Below are 22401 nucleotides of genomic sequence, written 5' to 3'. Positions count from 1 at the left end.
AAAACTGGAGACTGAGAACAAGGTCAACCTGAGTATAATAACCAACTCTATTCTTAATTCTCTTAGTCACAAAAATATGATTAATGCAGCAAATGCAGGCTTGTTACCTGATTATTATCCCTTCTGGGTATGACATAATTCTGTCTGTCTCTTTACAAATATATTCCATGTGTGATGTTGATCCAGTGCTCTGCAAAACACACCAGGAAGGCATTAAAGTCTCTTTGCTCAAGAGAAAAAAATCATTAGATTTATGCAAGCACTGAAAATGGAGATTTATATTATTAAATGCCATAAGCCATTTTAGAAAAGGTTCTGGTTTTTCCAAGTACAACACCATAATTGTCCTATGAGGGAGACAAAGAATGGGAAAAACAGTGATTACTTGATCCTTCAAAGGGCAATGGCTCTTGGATCTAAAAAATGGATTACTATATGTTCATTTTCTGATGATGTATTTTGGGTTTATTTTGTTCATTTTGTATTTTGGGTTATGTTTTATTGAACATATGTAATATGAAAGGTTGTACTTAGTCCCATAAGTTGGGCTCAGTTCTATCCTTAGTGTCAAAGTCTAAAGTCAATGGGTAATTGCTATGAGAACGCTGCTTCTAACCTCTCCATCACGGAATGCATTTAATATGTTACAGTTTCTGAAAGTGGGGAAAAAGACAAAGACAGAGGTAATGAAAAAATGTGAAGACACTCTAGATCAGCAGGTATGCATTATCTCTATTTATACTGCTTAATATATAGTGATTGCATTTTTAAAGAAGCTCAACTGCCCTGTGAAAGGTCAACCTGCCACGGGTAGCACATCCTTAGTAGAACCTAGTGCTTCAAGACAAGTGATACACATTGGCAGAATAATACCAAACTGTGGACTATTATCACTTGGAAGCATTTCTCAGAGGGTTAAAGACAGGTTGTCTTGCTTTGTGAAATCTGTACCTATGGATTTAAGTTATGCACCTTGAAAAATCTGCACTTATGGATTAAGAACTGCCTATAAAATTTTTCTATATGGAAACAATGATTTATTAAAATCCTGAAAATAAGTTCCTCAATAAAATGATGAATAACACTTTTAATGAACAAAGCCTTATGATTGCATTATTAGGCAGAAATAAGTTATTCTCAGGAAAAAATTTGCAGGAAATTGTAAACATCAAGGTAAAGTAGTATTCTTGTTTTACACAACAGATTAAAGGTCACAGGCCTAGAGGTCCATAGCCATACTAAAAAGGCAATTAAAGTTCAACAAAATCTACCAAAATTTCATAGCGGTTGTCCTTCTGAATTTGATTTAGCAGATCACTGGGTGTACATTGTAAGAATTCAAGTGGATTTGTTGATGTATATACAAGTGGAAAGTCAATATCTAAAAAAAGGTAAAATTTCAAAATAAAACAATAAATGAATAAATAAACATAATTCTTATGAACACTGAAATAACGCAATTAGGTGGGGTTTGTTTATAAAATGCTTTTTCTCTGTAAAATCAAAGGTTTCTGTAAATCAAATGTTCTGATTTTTAAGCGTACTTTTCCCATAAAAAGTTTTAAGTTAAATTTGCTTTTGATTTTTAAAATATTTTCTATTGATTTTTTAAAATATAGAAGTAACAAATAAATCTAAGGAAGAAAACATGAATCACCCATAACCAGTATACGAAAAACTGTCTTTTCTCTGATTATACTGTAGGAAACTAAAAAATGCACTAAGAAAAATGTAACATTATTAACCATAACTGTTTTGTTTTGGCAGAAGACTGCTCTATCCAAACATGTGGGGCTTTTTATAAATTATTTTCTTTGGTAGACGTTGAGGGTTTTGAAAAGATCAACAGTCAATAAACTCAGTTAATTTAATTTACATTTATCAATTCATGTACTTCACTTGTTCATTCATAAGTTGCAAGTGGAGGTTTCTCTCACCAAAGAAGATATCAGAGAACTGACTACCAAAGAAGAAAAGCTGGAAAACATGTGACTCCAAAAGACATTTTGTTAACATTTCAGTTTTCTTTTTTTTTTTTTTTGACAGGCAAAAATTTCTTTATTTTTTTTTATTAGTTTCTGCTTTATAACAAAGTGAATCAGTCATACATATACATCTGTTCCCACATCCCTTCCCTCATGCATCTCCCTCCCTCCCACCCTCACCATCCCACCCCTCCAGGCGGTCACAAAGCACCGAGCTGATCTCCCTGTGCTCTGCGGCTGCTTCCCACTATCTATCTACCTTACGTTTGGTAGTGTATATATGTCCATGCCTCTCTTTCGCTTTGTCACAGCTTACCCTTCCCCCTCCCCATATCCTCAAGTCCATTCTCAAGTAGGTCTGTGTCTTTATTCCCGTTTTACCCCTAGGTTCTTCATGACATTTTTTTTTTAATTCCGTATATATGTGTTAGCATACGGTATTTGTCTTTCTCTTTCTGACTTTGTTTTCTAAATAATTAAAATGTATATAAAATTGTTATGAGATTTTTAACTGAAATTACTATTCCAAATGAGAAAGACTCACAATAAATGAGAATCAAGTTATTTTAAAATAAATGAAAATGAAATAATTAAAGAATCGTTTACCCTCTAATATAGATGAGATTTATTTGAGCTATTTCAGTTCTACTATACTAAGAAAACATATAGAAAAGTTTTTACACACTTGTTTTCCAGGTCTTCAAATTTTTCAAAAATTATTCTTCATATCTTACTGAGGCAAGATGTAGCTACAACATTTATATAAATCTATGTGTTTTTACATTTATGGCAAAGCCACAGTATAGTTGTCACTTTATGCTTTTATTAAATTGAATAAAACTGTAAATTATTAACTAACAGTAATAACTACTATTCATTGAGGATATTCTATGACAGACTATACCAGGTACTTCACCTACAGTTGAAGTCACAACAAACCAATGATATGGATAATGTGAGAGGAAACTAGAGATCAGAGAGGTAAAGTGATTCACCCAAAGTCATTCCATTGGTCAGAAACAACCAAGTTTGAACCCAAGTCTATTTGATTCCATTTTGTACTCTCAATAGTAATTATGTATCACCTTGCCAGCTAATACTCTTGCCACTTTCATATCAAGCAATGTAATGGATTATAAAAGAAAAAAAGTTATGTTAGAAATCTGTTTAAGGGGCTTTGTTTAAATTTCATTCAAAATAGTTTGTTGGCATAATGTGAAGCCACACTCAAACTACTGATAGAGGTTTTATACGAGAGAACCAGCTATACAGAGCTAACATTTCTATCATTTATTATTTATATATTGCTTTCCTCCAAAAAATAATTTGAGGCATTTCTAAAATTGACAAAATTAAGACATTTGTAATAGTGTTTAACATCCTAACTAATGTGGCAGAGTAAGACTGGCTGATCCTGGAATTTCCTAACTCAAATATGAACAAAATTAATTGACGAGGATATCTGGGTTGTGTGTTTTCCAGAAGCAAAAGGATCCAAATGCACTGGGGAAAAATTCAAAGCTCAAAAATATCTCAAAAAAGGATAGAACATATTCCAACCAGGTGGTGTAAGCCCTGTAATAGAACTCCTGACAAACTGCCAGTTCCCAAACTGAATACATAGTTCTAACTTAGCACTTTTGACCCTAACCCACTCCCACCTTCCCCTACACAAATACTGGCCCATGCTCAGGCTCTTGGAACACCAAAGAGAACATACAATTTATATCTCTCAAATAAAATGTTAGATATAAACAAGTCTTAGATAATGTAGTAAAGAGAGTTAAGAAGAATTTAACCATACCATATCAGGAAAACAAAACATTAATAAAATTGTTCGAGTTAGAAATGAGTGAAAGGAGAAAAGAGGCAGAATGACATCTACGCACAACACTCTAAGAAAGTAAACTAAAGACCACAAAGTGATTGAAATAGTCAATTTTGAGATTAAACAAAACCCAGACACACAAAAATAACCCTACTAATGTTATGGTTGTTTCCACAGAAGAATTTAAAGACAGCATACTTTTAATGAAATGCGATATTAAACATGAGATGATTAAAGTGCCAAATTAAATGAATAGGAAGATTTTAGACTTACAGGAACAAAATCATGAACCAAGCCAACAATACCACAAAAGCAATGAGCCTGAGACAAGAAAGTGAATAAAAATGGCTGAAATAAAATGGCACAGAGAAAGGACTTAAAAATTACAGTGAATGCCAAATAGTGAAAAAAGAACTAATTAAGATAACTAGAAAGAATATAGTGGGTAAGGAGGACAAAGATTATCCAGTATCAGGATAATTTGTCTCTCTTTGGTAGACCACCCAACACATGGAATAGAAAAAAAATTATTAAAGACTATGACAGAATAACATTTTCTTCCAATAAAGGAAGAATTAAATAAGTATACTGAAAAGGCATGTGGTGTTAAAAAAAACTGACTGGATTATTGAGGAAACTTTACACACTGAGAAGACACACCCTGGTTAAAAGGCTGTTATTTTCAAGATAAGAAAATAATTTTTCAGGTCACTGCACACAAAAGTAAGAGGAAGAGAAGTTGTGGGGAGTGGGAGAGAGAAAATCAGAGTAGTCTAAGACTTCTCATCAGTATCCAATATCATGAGACAATAGACTAAAGACTGAAATATTCCAGGGGAAAAATAACATGATCCAACTTTTTTATCCTCAGTTTAGCTGTCCTTACAGTATAAAATTAATAGGCAGATATTGCTAAACTGAGAATAAGTCAAGGTAAATAGAACATATGATCCCGTGCTTAAAAGATAAAATGTGATGAAATTCAATCAATTTAGGAATTAAACTTTAAGAGCCAGAGAACGGCTCACCAGACCCAATTTCTTTCCATTTACCACAGTCAGCCAAAGAAATGTACCAGATTGGGGTCAATAAACTTTCCGAAAAGGGTCACATAGCAAATATTTTAGGCTTGGCAGGCTTTAGGATCTCTGATGCAAGTATTTTACTGTGCTGTTTTAGTTAAAATTAGCCAGAAAGAATATGTAAATAGATGGGTATGGCTGAATCTCAATAAAAATGTATTTACAAAAACAGACAGCATGTTGTATGTGGCCTGTGGGCTGTGATTTATCAAAGCATGGGTTAGATGCTGGCCACTTCCCTACTAGCCTGGGCCTGTAGTGAGGAGAGCTAGAGGAAAAGCCTCAGTAACCCACCAAAGAAGTGCATCATGAATGAGAAATAAACCTAGTTTTAATCTGAGATTTTGGCATTTTTTTTAAGTCAGCATAATCCACTGTGTCCTGCATGATAAAAATGAGAGTGTGAATTGGTGCAAACATTTTGTAAAGTAAACTGAACAGTAAGAGGAACACAGAAATCCCAAAGGTGAAACGAGATACAGAATGATAGGTGTGTACACAGTCGTACTTTTAGTAAGTGTAACTAAGTGTACAATTTTCGTCATCAATGTACATTAATTAAATCTGTAGTAAATTATAATCTCTAAATAATTCTAAATGTTTATATTATTATATTCTGTAATTTCCAGCTATAAACTGCAAATCAATACAATTTTTAGCCACCTGGCCATAGGTGTATCACTGTGATAGTTAAATTATAAGGTGATATGCTGAAGAAAACCTGAGTCACTGAAATTTTCATCTGTTCTGTCATTAATAATTTCCTACTACACTGAAATATATATGATGCGGTGTATACAGTAAATGTTCTCTTTTACTAACTAGTTAGGGATATGAGCATTGTAGTATATTTAAATGTGTTTGTTGCGTTCCTACTGATTTTTGTATTTTTTCATTTTAGACTCGTTTCACAGGCTCTGTAGTTAACTCGATTTTTCAATGTTTTTGTGAGATTCTGGTAAATCTACATCCAAATACTTAGGTGAAAAATTTTATTGAAAATACCAGTTTTTCTCACAGTTCCTCATTTAAAGTACACGTACGTATGTTGAGCTGTACTTATTCTCCTCTAGGAGTGTTAATATCATTGCCTACTCTATCTTAATCAGCTTTCTTCTCAAATGCAAGATTACAAATTGTATAATATGTGCTTCACTTTTAATTTGTGTTTTCACTTATACTCATAGGAAACGGAAGTGGAGAATCAATGTGGTAATCCAGTCTGGCTGGTGGAAAACAAATTCCCTCCTTAATTGCTTAATTCTTCATTTACTTTGTTTAGACACAGCTAAATTACACATAAATGAGACAGTCATGACCATGTTAAGGACATGTGGTTTTGTTTTTTTCTTCAGGGTAAATTACTGACATTCAGAACTGGCTGCAACATAAAAACATCAGTGAAGCAATTACTATACAATTAATTTTTTTTTGAAACTCAAGCAGGATACCCTCAGACATTATTGATGGAGGCTGCTAATTCTGATACTCCCTCTGGGAACTCTCACCAAATAAGATGTGTTCAATATGTCTTCAATCTATACTCGGCAACAGCAGTAAAGGATATATTAATCTAAGACACCTCCATAAACAAATCAATGAACCGGAGGACTCAAGCAAATTTGTATAGACCTTGTTCCAGTAACACATTTCACTGGCTGTACTTTTAAGTATCTCATTAGCTGTCCATTTAGGATAAGACATTATCTTTCCCCCCAGGCGGTTCACCCTATGTGCTCCATGGTGACAGAATGTCATTATCAAGCTTGCAGGGATGCACAATCCTTTAGCTACACTGCCAAAAAGGTGTTCCTGATAATGCAAGAAGCCATTCAAGTAAAACTTCAGAATTATTGGTTTTCCTGTGCAAGTTTTGAATCTTAATTATCAGTCTCTTTAGGTTTTTAGCATGATGGAAATATTACCTGATAAAGCACTGGCTTTCTTCTTTTACAGATTGATCACCAAAAATTTTAATAATAAAAATCATCTTAATGTATAAATTTGTTACAAGGAAAAAATTACATGTACTTGAGGTATTTTTCAAGGGATGTTCTCACTTTTTTTTCTTTTTTAACATGAAAATTGATGCTCATGAAAGAAGCAATAGTTATAATTATCAGTCCACCTCCTCACACATGAAAGCTAGTAAAGATGTAAAAATTAAAGATGGCACCCTTATTACAGCATTTCAGTACAAAAGCAGGGATGAGCATCGAAATTAGATGAGAAGGGGCAGGGATCTTTTATTTCAGGTGGAACTGCAGGATGAGAAGGCATTATCGTCATTATACTGGGGAAGTTATTCTTCAAATATGTGTTCTTTGAAGACATATAGGTCTCAGGGATTTGGATAACAATTTCGTTCTTAACGCTGCAGTTACTAGTAAAACTACTCATAAAGCAATGTTGAGTTAAATTCCTTCAGATCATTTTTAAAATAAATTAAATTACCAATAGAATAAGAAAAAAATCTCGTGTCACTGAAAAAAAGGAAGACTAGGAAAACCCAAAAAATATATTGTCAATACAGTAATGGTCAGTTCCTGGTCCTATTATGCACATCTGCAAAATATTTTTCTTCACCCTACAGTCTCTCTTTAGAAAATGTGTGATTTGGTCATCTCTCTAGACAGAAAAATCCAAATTTATTTTCAGCTTAGATCTTACTAGACAGTTCTTCCCCAAACTAATAATAGTTGAGCAAATCTGGTATTTTTACCAACATTCTGCCTCAATAAATGGGACTATCATTATCCTATTTACCTAAGTTACAATATTGGGAGAAATCCTAGATTCTTCCCTAATTCAACTTATCCCCTACCATCCAGTTGATCATTTTAACTCCTAAGTATTTGCTGAGACATGAAATAATAAAGTGACCCTAAAGCAGCGGCTTTAGGTTGCCTGGTTAAAAAGCCAGCCTAATTTTTAGTGTTTCTAAAATCTTGAACAAGTTACTCAAACTTTGTAAAGATTAATTTCCTCTTTTTTTTCAAGTGAAGATAAAAATAGGTCTAACCTTATATGGCTGTCATAGGATGATGTGATATGATTTATGTAATAAATTTGCCACCAAACAGATCAATTAATAAGTACTTAAAGTGTTATCTGTAATCGTCATCAGCAAGAGCAGCAGAAACAGCATCACCATCCTCATCGGCATCAGTATCATCAGCACCTTCATCATTATCATAATCATCATTTTGAATCTATTCCTACCTCTCTATTCACACTTCCTCTGTCTTAATCCAATCTCTAGCTGCTGACCTTTGGCTGATATGACACATTCCTATCAGCCTTCCTGTTTTCAAACTTATCACTCTTTGAAAGTAATTTTTTTAATGAAAACTGATGTCTCTCCCCAACTTAAAATATATCAATAGCAAAACCCACCTCTTGAATATACAAGTTTTGACGGTTTGATCATTATGTGTCTCACCTGACTCATCTCACATAATCCATCTATTAAAGAAACTATATTCCAGGTGTTTCAGAAGTGCAAGCACTGCTTGACATAAAATTCCATCCAGCCACAATCTCATCTTCACCTGAAGAAAACCTGCTATCTTTTCCTCTGGGGAGCTCTCCATGTTCCCCCAGTATACATGTGTGCTTCTGTGTTTCCAAAGCACCTCGTTCATACCTCTCTCATTCATGTCACTGTCTTGTAGTTAACTGTCCATCTTCCTAAGTAAACATTGTGCTTCATAGTGGAGAGACTATACATTATGTATATCTCATATCTCTAGTCCTTGCACAGTGCCTTAGGCATAGCTGAAACATACATGGATGGGAAATGAATGCTATTTTTTTCAGCATTCTTTTTGTAAAGACTTCTTGTTATCCTTGATCTTATTGTCTCCAACAAACTACATCAAATTATTACAAAAACCTACAGATGTAACATTCTCAGTGACTTACACATCCAATCCCAATTCCTTCTGAAGCCACTAATATGCATCAGCTCCCAATTTATTTGTTCTCTATTTTCTCCTTGTCTAGTGCACCTCTACATTATTTTGGAGTTGATCTTCCAAAGACAGAGGGGGAAATTCATTTACTTTCTCAAACTAAGACTTACCTATCAGTGTTTTTCTCCTGCTTTCCTCCTATTTGCTTCAATACACATTACTATTTGAATTTCCATTGCATGCACACATGAACACACACACAAACACACACACACACACACAAAATCTTCGAGTCTAACTTCCTCCTCTTTTCTGATCTGACCCCCCTCTTAAATCTGTGGCATTCTTCACTGTTTCTTTAGGTTGCAATGCTCTCATTCCACCAACTTTACTGGTCAAAACATTACCAGTAAGACACACGACTCTTAAACTCATGCTGAAAACAAGAACAAAAACTTTTCAATTCCTATTCCAATTATGTAATTGCAATTATGTAATTTCCTTAGGATCCTCAGAGAACTTTGTTATTCTCTTAAGACACCTAGTATGTTCTACTTTTTCTATTAACTTTTCAGCCTAAATGAGCTATCTACTTAAACTAGCTCCACCATAAAAAGAAGGCCAAAAATGTTATTGTACTTTAGGCCAAATAAATTAAACCCTGCATGTTTTTTAATTGTGTATTTTATTGAAAGTCATGGATTAGCAACTTTGCTTATTACTGGAAAGCTGATGTAAATACTTCAGGTATTATCAGTGTATGACTCAGAGTAGTGGAATAATTTCTTGCCTTTTCTCTTGGCATTTTGGGTAACATTGACTTTTTTTTTTCTAATAATACTATAATCTTGTTTTTCTGCTGTTAGTGGCAATTTTCATCATGTCAGTATCAGGATGCAATTGTTCTGTAGTCAAGGTATCATTTTACTACTGATAAATCATGACATAAATTTATCTCTCTTCCAAGTAGATTACTGATTTCATTTAAAAGTACACATTAAAGTAGTTGATGAATATCTAATCAAAACAAGGGTTCATGTCTCATGTGAATGAACACAACATGACATTATATATCTAGAATATGATATAACAGTATTGCACATTATTAGCATGTATTATTAGAAAGGTCTGGAGTGGGAGATTGAAAACCTGAGGCCATTTGTAAAGATAGGTTCATCAAGGTGGAAAGTTTCTTGATTTAGATTGCTGTAAAGAGGAGTCTTAACATACTACCTGAATCAATTTAAACACACTGGACATACAAGCAGAAAAGCTTATTACTTTTGGTATTAACTTCAATTTATCTAGGATTTCTAATCTTTTGATAGCTGTGAAATTACTTTTTACTTTAAAAAAAAGTACATCCAGGGCTTCCCTGGTGATGCAGTGGTTAAGAATCCCCCTGCCAATGCAGGCGACAGGGGTTTGATCCCTGGTCGGGGAAGATCCCACATGCCGTGGAGCAACTAAGCCCACGTGCCACAACTACTGAGCCTGCACTCTAGAGCCTGCGAGCCACAACAACTGAAGCCCATGCAGCACAACTACTGAAGCCCATGCACTGAGGGCCCGTGCTCCACAACAAGAGAAGTCACTTCAATGAGAAGCCCGAGCACCACAACGAAGAGTAGCCCCTGCTCACCACAACTAGAGAAAGCCCGCGCACAGCAACAAAGACTCAATGCAGCCAAAAAAAAAAGTACCTACATTCTTTTAAGTCCTATATGCTAGAAATATCTCTTGAATATTCATTGAATTTAAATAATTGGCTTTAAGAATTTGGAGCAGGGGGGAGAATAAAATTTTATCTTAAAACAAGGGCTGGACATCAATATTTCCTAGGCCTAAAAACTACATTTTTGGAGATGTAATCTTGTTAAACATGATTATTCTGTTTCTTAAAAATTATAAATAACCTATTTCTTTCCAAAAAGGATTCTGAGGTTACTTGATCACATTGAAGCCATACCTGCAAACATACCTCTGCTTTAGGTATTTTATTTTTTTTAATTTTATTATTATTTTTTTAACATCTTTATTGGAGTATACTTGCTTTACAATGGTGTGTTAGTTTCTGCTTTATAACAAAGTGAATCAGTTATACATATACATATGTCCCCATATCTCTTCCCTCTCGCATCTCCCTCCCTCCCACCCTCCCTATCCCACCCCTTTAGGTGGTCACAAAGCACCGAGCTGATCTCCCTGGGCTATGCGGCTGTTTTCCACTAGCTATCTGTTTTACATTTGGTAGTGTATATATGTCCATGCCACTGTCTCACTTTGTCCCAGCTTACCCTTCCCCCTCCTCGTATCCTCAAGTCCATTCTCTAGTAGGTCTGCATCTTTACTCCTCTCTTGGCCCTAGGTTCTTCTGACCATTTTTTTTTTTTTACATTCCATATATATGTGTTAGCATAAGGTATTTGTTTTTCTCTTTCTGACTTATTCACTCTGTATGACAGTCTCTAGGTCCATCCACCTCACTACAAATAACTCAGTTTCGTTCCTTTTTATGGCTGAGTAATATTCCATTGTATATATGTGCCACATCTTCTTTATCCATTCATCGTTCTATGGACACTTACATTGCTTCCATGTCCTAGCTATTGTAAATAGAGCTGCAATGAACATTTTGGTACATGACTCTTTTTGAATTATGGTTTTCTCAGGGTATATGTCCAGTAGTGGGAGCCACAACTACTGAGCCTGTGCATCTGGATCCTGTGCTCGGCAACAAGAGAGCCTGCAATAGTGAGAGGCCTGCACACTGCGATGAAGAGTGGCCCCCGCTTGCTGCAACTAGAGAAAGCCCTCGCACAGAAACGAAGACCCAACACAGCCAAAAATAATAAATAAATTAATAATAAAAAAAAGCTTTTGCACAGCATAGGAAACCATAAACAAAACGAGAAGACAACACTTAGAATGGGAGAAAATATTTGCAAATGAAACAACAGACAAAGGATTAATCTCCAAAATATACAAACAGCTCCTGGAGCTCAATGTCAAGAAAACAAACAATCCAATTAAAAAATGTGCAGAAAAAAAAATAAAAAATGTGCAGAAGATTAAATAGACATTTCACTGAAGAAGACATACAGATAGCCAAGAGGCACATGAAAAAATGTTCAACATCACTAATTATTAGAGAAATGCAAATCAAAACTAAGATGAGGTATCACCTCACACCGCTCAGAATGGCCATCATCAAAAAATCTACAAACCATAAATTCTGGAGAGGGTGTGGTGAAAAGGGAACCCTCTTGCACTGTTGGTGGGAATGTAAATTGATACAGCCACTATGGGGAACAGTGTGGAGGTTCCTTAAAAAACTAAAAATAGAACTACCATACGACCCAGCAATCCCACTACTGGGCATATACCCTGAGAAAAACATAATTCAAAAAGAGACATGTACCACAATGTTCACTGCAGCACTATTTACAATAGCCAGGACATGGAAGCAACCTAAGTGTCCATCGACAGATGAATGGATAAAGAAGATGTGACACATATATACAACGGAATATTACTCAGCTATAAAAAGAAATGAAATTGAGTTATTTGTAGTGAGGTGGATGGACCGAGAGTCTGTCATACAGAGTGAAGTAAGTTAGAAAGAGAAAAACAAATACTGTACGCTAATGCACATATGTGGAATCTAAAAAAAAAAAAAAAAAAGGTACTGATGCACTAGTGGCAGGGCAGGAATAAAGACGCAGACATAGAGAATGGACTTGAGGACACAGGGCGGGGAGGGGGAAGCTGAGATGAAGTGAGAGTAGCATCGGCATATATACACTACCAAATGTAAAACAGTTAGTGGGAAGCAGCAGCATGGCACAGGGAGATCAGCTCTGTGCTTTGCAATGACCTAGAGGGGTGGGATAGGGAGGGTGGGAAGGAGACTCAAGAGGGAGGGGATATGGGGATGTATGTTTGCATGTGGCTGATTCACTTTGTTGTACAACAGAAACTAACACAGTATTGTGAAGCATTTATATGCCAATAAAGATCTATTTTAAAAAAAACCCATATGTGGAATAATTCTTTATTTGTATGACAAAATTTCAGGGAATAGTGGTACAGCTTTTCTAAAATCCAAAACCACAAACTAAACAAACAGAACCACCCAATTCTGTTGGATAATGTTTGAATTCTCAATAATGAAGAATCTTTCATTTTGCTTGATGAAGGTTAAGGTCTTATGTAAAAACATATTTCATAAGAGATACTCTAAATTATGAAGTCATGCTGGTTTCTGCTACTCTTTATTTATGTGTATATTATGAGTCACATTTTATATATGATTCTGTCTCCATCTAAGACAAACATGTCCCAGAAATTTCCTCAGGGCATATTTTGATAGAGGCTGTTTGGTGAACACGTGGTCTCTGCCCCAGTGAGGAATTATCACCAGAGTAGGGAAATGAGGAACCGAGGACATTTCTTACACTTCACAATTTGATCTAGACCTGTTCTTGGCTTAATAACTTATTGATACAGATATCTCAGAAATTTCCTTACAGCTGCATTCTCTAAATTAAACCAATTAACTTTCCTGAGAAGGCCACTGTAAAAGAGCTTTGTCTCCTTAAGGCTAAGGATGATGTACAAATGTGTACTGACATTCAAACACATTCATCAAATCAAAGACAAATACAATTAACAAAAATACCAAATGATTAAATAGGAACTGTCATCCACATTCTTGAACTTCTATTTAAGCCAGAAGTGAAACAGTCTGTTTCATATCCATGAAAATTGCTATGGTGATAAATGTCCAGCAATTTAGGAATCAACTTTTAATTAGATTTCCTCACTTTTTATTCCTTTTATACAAAATCATATTTTTCCCATGTGTTTTTATGTTCTCTATATAATTTCTTTATACCCTATTTTTGTTCCTATATTTTCTACTTTCAATGTCTTCAGTAGGCTTTCCATCACTTAGCTGTTCCATCCAAAAATTGTTTATGGATCCAATTTTCATAGTTTATTTTTCAGTGTAAAGATGGCAGTTGGTTTGGGGAGTACTGGATCTTGTAAATTTTGCTACATTAGAGTAATGTAAAAATTATGGATTTAGTAATTCAGTTTTATTAAAGGAAAATTTAATATTTTACAATATAATATTTGAGTTTTTAAAAATTCTAGCTATAAAATTCAAGATACATTTAGCTATAACTTCAAAGTCGATTCAACCAAATTTTACAACGTTTTGAAAATATACCTGGGAAACATAATATTTTAGATCATCATTTTATAATCCTAAAGTTGCTTAGAATTTCTCTATTGCTCACCCTACTTGATGTACAAAAATTTACTTCAGGTTTTGACTACTTGCTAATTAAATATTCTGGAATCCTGACAATTGTATCATTATGTTTAGAAATTGTGATAAAGTAAAATATCTTGATGCATATCTTAAAATTCTTATTCTATTCCCCAGCCCCACTCTGCCATCAGTAACCCAGGACACCTAATAATATTTCAACAGACTTCTACAGACTATAAAGAGCTTCATTTGCTCACTATTTAACTGGTCCTCCATAACCTTGCAAAGTTTATGGAATTTCAGTTACATCTGCAAGATTTCCCCACAGCAGTAGCTAGTGTAGGGGAGGAAAAATCATTTTCCTTCTACCCTTCTAAATTCTTGGCTGAGACACCCCCTGTAACTAAAGACACATGAACAGGAGAAAAATAAACAGAAGTTTAATAACATGTATAGCTCCTGGACACATGGGAGAGACCTAGGAGAACTGAGTAACTCTCTGAAATGGCTCAAGCCACCACCTTAAATACCATCGTCAACTAAAGACAAGAGAAGATGTTGTGGGTGGGCAGTTATGGGAGATTCTCAAGCAAAGCACAGTAAACAGGGGTATGCTGCCATGCAGATTTAAGTCCATGTCTTCTCGAACGATAAGTTTCTGAAGAGTTTGTCATCCTTCTCTTCCTGGTACATAGAAGGAGACACCTTTACAAATGGAGATGTCCCTTATAAATGTCTCTTATGAAAGAGTAACTGTTACTGTTTTTCAGAACTTCTCTCATGCCTCCTGCTTTTTAAAAATAATCAGCTCAAGATAATTCTTATGCCAAAGAAGCATATTTTGGGGTATTCTGGCAAATTCTGCTGCCCTTCACTAGATTAGTGTTTTGTTGAATGACTAGAGGATGAAAGTTCGGGGATGAAATTTTGTTCTCCTTTTATTGCTATTACCCAAGCATCTCCAGTGCTTTCTGATAGAAATTTTATAGATTCATCATTTTTATTTTACATCCATACATATTTATATGTTACTTCCTAACAGCATGCCCCAGTATAAGGCCAAATATCTATAACAAATTCCTTAGTTAAAAAAATTATAATATATATCTCCAAAGCTTATCTATCTACGACTATATTTACATTCATTCTACCTTTCTGAATGAATGTACCAAGTATGATTCCAAAGGCACAGAATCTTAAAGATGGTTTCTCTGAATTGGTCCTGGGTTATATCTTTGGTTCTCTGATGTGATTAAATTTAAAGTCAGTAATAACCCTGCTGAAAAAGGGGATAGTAAAAATCCATGGCTGCAGTTACAAAAGTTATACAAATTTCACCTTTAGAACTTTTAATTAAATGTCTAAAGTCACAACTCTGGGTGACAAAGTATTTGCTGCTGTAGAACATGTTAGTAAAAATGAGGAGAACAATGGGGTTGTTTGCCTCCTTCTACTTGTGCTGGAAAATGTGGGTAAGGAAAATAATGAGCTCAGGGATTTAAGTTTTCAGCACAAGGACCATACAAGAGACCTTCAATTTTGTGACTCTTTTTATTTCCTTCAGTCATCAAGATTTCTGAGGGCTTCCCTGGTGGCGCAGTGGTTGAGGGTCCGCCTGCTGATGCAGGGGACACGGGTTCGTGCCCTGGTCCAGGAAGATCCCACATACCACGGAGCAGCTAGGCCTGTGAGCCATGGCCTCTGAGCCTGCGTGTCTGGAGCCTGTGCTCCGCAACAGGAGAGGCCACAACAGTGAGAGGCCCGCGTACCGCAAAAAAAAAAAAAAGATTTCTGAAAACCAAACTCTAAGTCCTATTTTATAGATCACTGAATTACAACACAAATTCAATTCTCAACCTCTCAAAGTTTCTTTTGTTAAAGTTACCATCATGGTTTGGGAAGTAATAAGACCTTGAAAACTGGGACAGAGACTTACGGACAAATTCCACTGAAGCTAAGGAACGTGAAGCCACAAATTCTACCATGGCCGCTTGGCCAGTAGAAGCAGCCCTTCTAACCCTGCAGAAGAGTTCAGTTTTTCCTGACCTAAAGAACCTGTAATGGCTATCCTGGAAGTAGTTGCCTTGCCAAGGGTGCTGATCTTCTCTAGAGCTACCACTAACCCTCTCTTCTTGCTTCCAGAGTTTATAATCAAACTCCAGTCTCAGTAGGCTATAGAATATGAGATACAACGTTTGATTGATGAGATACTGCCACACACACAAAAAAGATTGCATGATTTTACCATTTATATCAATGGAAACCTAGGAATATGTGTGGGACTAGGGTAGAAGAAATGTAATGTTTGGTTAGGTAAAACTCATTGACATGCTGATATTCTAGATCCAATGTAGTAGTTTGAAGAGTTGAGAATGGTATGTGTTTGGCTGGTTGACTAAAATATGGACCAAAGATAATCTCTATCAAATAAAACTGAACTGCCATATCTTTCTTACTATAATGTAAAGGCAGTTAACCAAAGGCTTAGTGTGACTGGAATGGTAAAGTGAATTTACCATAGAAGACCTTCTTACCAAACTCATCCCTTAACTACACTCCCTAGAGTCTAAAAGACATTCTCTTAACCAAGGCTGTGAGAAAAATAATGAAGGGAGCCCCTCACCTCCATCTTTAAAGTGCTCTACTGTGCCTCTCCTTTGTAAGCCATTTTTTATAGAGGAAAGTTGCTACAATCAAACAGGAATCTCTAAATACCATTAAGATCCTGGGGGGGTTTCAGAAGCCAGGTGGTAGCACTTATTGTCAAGCACAAGGTGAACAAATTTATTTGGTTAGACACAGAGTCAAAACATTAATCAGAATAGTCTGATCCACAGAGATCTTGGTATTGGCTATGGGATCATGGTATCCCTACAACTGAAACCGATGAGCAGCCTATTAAAGTCTTATTTGATTTGTATAAGTGGAAAACTCTAGCTTATACCTCTTCCAAATATTTTGATTTGGTCTAAGACAGAGCCCAGGTGTAATTTTTAAAAGCTTACCAAGTGATTCTGTCACATATCCAACATTGGAAAACACTGAGTTAAGCTATTGATTTTCCTCCTTTAACCTTTATAGGAACTGCATATGAGTAGAAAGTTGATTGATGTGAATGTCACTAGAGTGATTCTTTCCACTTGCTCTAAGGTAAATGAATAAGTGAAAGAACCTTGGGCATCCAATATACAAGGGTGAAATATAGATATGGAGATAGATAGATAGATACATACATACATACAAACATAGATTTACATTTAGGTATACTACACCTTACAAATGGAAAATATCCCCTTGAATGAGCCTTTGTACTCCTGACTTGTATCGATATCTCTAACTATAGAGATGTTTTGATTACACATAAATAATGGGTAATATATGTACATAATTTTAGAACTGGAAAGTTTTAATTAATATGCTGTATACATGTATAATAGTATAAATGTTGCCATATTTGAAACCTTAGAAATGTTGACAAATGAAATAAAAAATGGAAAACATAATGGCAAATGATTAAAATATATGAACATAATCGGTAAATGGGTTTGAGATGGCTACTAAACTTAAGATAAATGAGGAATAGTGCTACTTGCCAATATGTAAATAATACATACATATTTTAAATTGATTTATAATAAATAATGCCTGGCATTGAGATGTGCTCACCTTGTCTTATAAACTATAATTCTGTCAAGTGAGGTAATTTTAATAATTACATCAAGAATGGGTATTCTGACTCATATAGACAAAATAATTTCCTCTAATTTGATATTTCTAATTTCTACAATGTTAAAATTTACCATCATTTCACTACCATTCACTTTCTTGATCTCTCTCTCCCTTCCTTACCCAGCTTAAATTCTAAGGTCAGTCATTATAAACACTTCCTTGCACCTCTCTGACTTTGTCAAATTTGCCTGGCTTATCTCATCCAATTTATTAACCCTGGAACACTTGCAGCTTAATGTGGCTGGAGGGAGACACATGACATCTTGACTGATTCCACTTTTAATATAAGACCATTAACCTCAAATACACTGGCCCTTCATGCTTCCATGCAATTATACTATACTTCCAAAAACAAATATGCCATAATTTCTTAATCCCCAATTCTTCCCCCCCAACCAGCCTCAATCTAAGATAATTATTTTGTATCCTACAGAGAAAACTGAAACAATCAAAAAAGAACTCCCACACATTCCCATCACCACATCCCAGCATCTGCTCCTATGTTCTCTGCCTTACTGTCTGCTTCCACAGGTGAACAATAATGGGACAAGGTTGAATATGGCCATTCTGCTTTAAAAAAAACATATTATCTTAGTCCTACTGAATTGGAGAAATAAGTTAACTGACCCAGATTTTAAATATCTTCAATGAGTTCATTTAGTTACATAACAACAGTGATGTGAGCAGCAGTAAAATTAAGTAATTTACTATAATAAAGTGGATGTACCCTTTGCTAAGACACTTTTCTTAGATACCTTTCTGTAGCTTTTCTATTAAATCTGCATCTGATTCAGTCTCAAATATTCTTATGAAATGCCTCAAATCAGTAACTTATATTATAGCACAGCCTGAATGTTTTAAAAAGCTCAGAGTTTCACCATATTTGTGATGAAGACCTTCAGTAGAGATGGTGTAACTGGTTAAAAGGCAGTAACTGACTGCATAACCATTGTTTCACATGTATAGTTAACGGCAATAAAAGGCAGGCAGAACAAGATCAAAACCAACAAACCAAGAACCAGCTAACAGTATTGCCCTCTGTTTACTGGTGGCTGATCAGCTTTTTCCCTACTCTTTTACCTGAGCCGCTTATCTCTGTGGTAGCCATGGAGTCTCCCTGGTAACACTCTTTTTGTGTGACCCAATAGGCACAGCCCAGATCTTTTCCCAAAGCCGTTTGGATTGTCAGCTATCGTGACAATACAATTTTCCAGCAGTCCATATTGTGTTGTTTTTGGCCTAAAATAATCCAGGATATAGGAGGATCCTAGACAAAAACTGGAGGAATTTACAGTTTTGAGTCCAGTCACTTAACTTGAATGAGATAAAGCCATTTCCTGTTTCTAAAATGTTTAATTCACTGATATATTCATGTGATCTTTGGAAGGAAGCCAAAGATGGTATTGTCCTCCTCTCCATCTCTTTTCCATATAATTTCTTACATATAACCAAAGATAGACATTTTTCAACAACATTGGAGGATAGTAGACTCAGGGGTAATACCAATTAGCTACTTCCCAAGACGTTATGAAAATGATATAATTGTTTGTAACTGGATTCAGATATTAAGTGAATGTTCCTAAGAGTAGTGCCTCCTACAGAGCCTGAAGCAATGGCCCTACTTAAATCATGTAAATGAGTAAGATACGGGGGAGCCCCTGCCAAGGAGAACATTAATGTAATGTCTGCGAATGAACTGAGGAGGGCAGAGAAATCAATCATGACAGTCGGGCTTGATAAATTTTATAATAAAGTTATGAAATACTGTGGAAATTTAGAAAGTAGAAGGAAACCTATTTTTGGAATGGGATGGCTTCAGGAAACAAATGACAACTGAACTATGAACCACCTACTGGGAATATTTTTATTATGTTCAAGAACACGATACTTCCATGTAAATACAAGCTCAAATAGCTATTTAATAGCTTTTTCCCTAGCTGGGAAGTTGCGGATGCAACCAGAATGCATGAGTTTGTCCTCAGAGCACAGGGGCTAGTTTGCCTGCCCTCTACCCTGCTTCTACGTCCTATTCACAAAATGACCAGTGAGGCAGGGGAGCACTGAGGGTTTTCTGGTCTGCAGGATGGGGTCAGAAACACGCTAGAGGTAGCTTTCTATTATCAGACTACTGTCAAGAGACCCAAAATTTATTGCAAAGAAGCAACTGATTTTGATAAAAAGAACTATACATAAAGGTGGGCCCCTAGGTAAACTGTTTATAGATCTCTGCCAGCCATGTTTTACTTTTTCCTCAGCCTCAACTCTAGAATGCCTTAGCTATTATTAATCTGTCTTTTGGGCAATGCTGCTTTTTAGAAAACACTCCTGCAATAATGTTTATGTTTACTAGATGTCTTATGTTTGTCTTCCAGACAATGGGTATATATACACATATAACCAATAGATTAGAGAAATAGGCAGGTTAAATAAGTTAACCAACTGGTAGGTCCTTGGGTTTGGGAGTGCAAATAAAAAGACTTTACAATAGAGTCACATAAAAATAAAGCGGTGTTCTGTCTCTAAATAAGCAGGAGATCCTGGAAGAAGCATAAAACTAAATAGACATGGGTATGAATTCTGTCAACCTGTGACCTCAGACATGTTAGTTAAGCTCCGTGAATCTCAATTTTCTTATCTAAAAATACAGATAATGTCAACTATCTTTAAAAATTATTGTAACCATTAAAGACGATATCTATAAACCATCAAATACAGCACCTGGTATTTCATACATATTCTCTATATATTAATGTGCATTGCAAATGCTAGCATTGTTTGTCACTAGGCTCAGGCATTGAGTGAAGTTGCATATTCTATACAAAGAAAGAGCTGGGAACCAGGCACACATTAAGCCCCCTTCTGGTGAGACAAATAGCCTAATGGAAATTACACTCAGTTTGAAATTACAGGATTTGGGTTCTGACTTAGAAATTACCACCTACTAATTATATATTTCCATAAAAATACTTAAACTCCTTGAATCTAAGTGTTGCCCGTATGAAGCCAGTAGTAATATACCTTAGTAACACTGTAAGTATAAAAGAGATGTTTGTAAAACAGAGTGTATACTGTATAGTGTAAGAAAGATGTAAAAAGTGTAATAATATCTAAATTTAACCAATCATAGAGCATGTCTTTTGGCTAAGCAGAAGTATGAAAATCAATGAAATTCTTATAATAACCTCTTATTGTAATCTATTGCTGCTTGTCATCATGGGGAATAAAAGAATGCGTACTCTTGATAGGTACCATGTAAAAATAAAACTCAAGCGACCAGATCTAAAAATGAAAGAACAACATGTAAATATATGATTCTAAGACTCATTCTGTCCCCAGATACCCTTTTCATAATGTAGCACTGTCGTGATCCTTTGTACTGAAATGACAAACATTTTCTCATCTTTGGAACTTATTGTGAGTAATATGTAAATAAATTCCCAAAAAATCTATTCTCTAGTTTACACATCAGGGTCTCCAGGATCTTTCCACATTGAGAAAACGTTTACTAAATCAGCTCTAATGGAAGATACTGAGAGAACTACATTGTAAATTAATGACTGGAAACAAAATCGTCTCCTTTCAAAGACTGAGTGATGATAATCCACTTTTGCTGGTCTAGAGACAACAATCCAAATCATTCCACAATAAAATCACTAAGGTAAAATTGAAGGCTTTAAACTAGAATTATTCCTAAGAATAGTGTGTTTTAATATTCATAATTTGCTTTGGTATTTCTATTTAAATATCCCTATTTTAAAGTCAATATTTTAATGAAATCACACTTCTTTTCTTCCTACAGAATCTTTTAAATCTGATACTCTGTGGTTGTAAATCTAATAATAATCTTAATTTTTCATTCATGGAAATGTAGTGAAAGTGGTTGATTATAATTCATTTAATTTCTCTTCCTTCTAATTGTATCTTCAGGAATTTAGAGCATTTTCCTCTTCACTCCCTTCTCCCTGGGTGACACTCTTGTCCCCAGCCTTAAATTCTTGCCATCCATATTCTTATCTAATTCCCCTTGTGCTAAACCATTGCTTATAGTTTTGAGACACAACGACAAGGGTTCAAAATGAATTTCTTGATTATTTTCTTCTCTCTGTTTTACAGCACAACTCCTGTCTTGCTTGTCCTGGATCCCAACAGTGCCACCCAATAATTTGCCTCTGGTCGGTAGTACTTTTTTCCCTATGCAGACCTCTTCAAAGGAAAAGATGGCTGGCAGCAACTCAAGCATGTGTGATAACAGATATGCCTGGTGCCCTGAGCAGAAGAAAGAGAAGCCACGAAGCCACTGTGGACATATATCCATGTAGCTGGGGCGGAGGGGTAGGAGGGAGGATTTCTAAGGAAAAATGAAAGAAAAAAAAGGAATATAGGTTTATTGAAGTTGAAGAAACTACTCAGTTTTCAAAGTCACCAGTGTAGCAGAGAATATTCTAGGTAACCCTCCTTTCTTTCACAATTTTTATTTTATTATGTTATTAGTAGTGTGGGTAAAACTATTTATCTATATGCCTACTAAGAATTTTATGATAATTCTTTTGAACATGTGATTTGTCTTACTTCTTTAAATGAA

The 22401-nt window shown here is 35.3% G+C and overlaps 1 protein-coding gene across 1 annotated transcript in view; it reads right to left on the bottom strand.

The window, feature by feature from the left end:
• The window catches only part of DGKB (diacylglycerol kinase beta), a gene marked incomplete at its 3' end in the record, with an annotated part of 923203 nt that overhangs the window by 879553 nt on the left and 21249 nt on the right, over positions 1-22401 (bottom strand). Inside the window, exon 2 of the mRNA XM_082632047.1 lies at positions 108-190. The remainder of the gene's footprint in view (positions 1-107; positions 191-22401) is intronic.

The sequence above is a fragment of the Mesoplodon mirus genome, assembly GCF_964341445.2.
Source record: "Mesoplodon mirus genome assembly, chromosome: 9".
Taxonomy (NCBI): domain Eukaryota; kingdom Metazoa; phylum Chordata; class Mammalia; order Artiodactyla; family Ziphiidae; genus Mesoplodon; species Mesoplodon mirus.
Note: the sequence above shows the minus strand (reverse complement) of the source record. Positions and strands in the feature narration are given on the sequence as shown.